Raw genomic sequence first — 1,467 nt, forward strand, 5'->3', positions numbered from 1 at the left:
TGTACATATGTATATATAATGCATGTGTATATATGTATGTATATGTTGTTTAGAAAAACAATTTAATTTTTAAAAAATTTACTTTGTTTAAAAAAGATTTTTGTTTAATTATTATATTTGTTTACAAAAAAAAGTATTTTTGATAGTCAGCCATTTCAGCCGTAAAAGAGCGCGCACGCGCACATGTATTCATTTGCATACACGCACTCACGCTTGTAGGATCGACTACTTACGACTAGCTAGTGCGGACGCGCGACTGAGCGTTTCCGAACGCGCAGTCGCGCGTCCGCGCTAGCTAGTCGTGAGTGGCCAATCCTAACCCTAACCCGCGTGTGCAAATGAATACGCGTTTAGGGTTAGGATTAGAGTTAGGGTTTGGATTAGGATCGACCACTCACGACTAGCTAGCGCGGACGCGCGACTGCGCGTTGGGGACCACTCTGCTTTAGTAGTACCTATTACTCCTTTTTCCTCATCCCTTTATATAACCTTTTTACTATATAGGCGCAAGGCCTGAAATTTGGGGGAAGGGACTGGTGGATTACATCGACCGCGGCGCAATTTGAACACAGAACGTAGCGACAGACGAAATACCGCTAAGCAGGTCGTCCGGCGTGCTAACGAGTCTGCCAGCTCGCCACCTTTTCCCCTTATATTATATAAGGTATAACGTATGAAAGAAGGGTTACGTGGCAAAACATGTATGTGTGCGTGCTCACCAATGTTTTTTCTTTTGATTTTACATTGAATTCCAATATAAGCGTAATCTACAAACAAGTGCTACTCGTTGAAAGCTCCGAATACCGGATGCCAGCAAATTTATGGAGACATCAGGAGAGAATGCGATCTATCTTTCTGTGAGTTTGAGAAAACAAAATCGATCGGGGTGAAGTTTTCGAAACTCCTCCGAAACAAACGAACACAGCCAACTCCAATATAATCGAGTTCACCATCTGAAAGGTATTTGTAAAAAATTTCGTTGGAAAATATCCCTTTCTGAGGAAACGAATATTTGCCGCGAAAATGAATCCCGTTATACAGGAGTTGACTTAAAGAATTGTGAATAACAACAAAGTTGTAAGGTTTATCGAATAAATCAGATAGAAACTAGTAAATGGTGTGAAAGGGGTATTAATTATATCTCACCTGTGGTTTAAGTAAAGCATAATATTCAATGTAGTCCAGAGACTGAATGAACTTTCTTATCATCTCCAGAGGTTATGTGTCAGGTTATTGAGGATATAAACAATGTTTAGAAAAGGTGGGAGTTAGTGAGACGAGAAAGCAGGAGGAAGGGGAGAGAATTAGATAAAGATAAAGGGAAACGTGACGGGATGAGAAAAAGGAAAAAAAGAAGGAGACCGCTAAGATACAAAGAAGGGGCGAGAAGGGAGAGAACTAGATACAGATGATTGAAACAAACTAAAAGAGGGTAAAGAGTAAAGTGGATACATATATATATATATA

Source organism: Octopus bimaculoides, chromosome 30 (genome assembly GCF_001194135.2).
Source record: "Octopus bimaculoides isolate UCB-OBI-ISO-001 chromosome 30, ASM119413v2, whole genome shotgun sequence".
Lineage (NCBI taxonomy): Eukaryota > Metazoa > Mollusca > Cephalopoda > Octopoda > Octopodidae > Octopus > Octopus bimaculoides.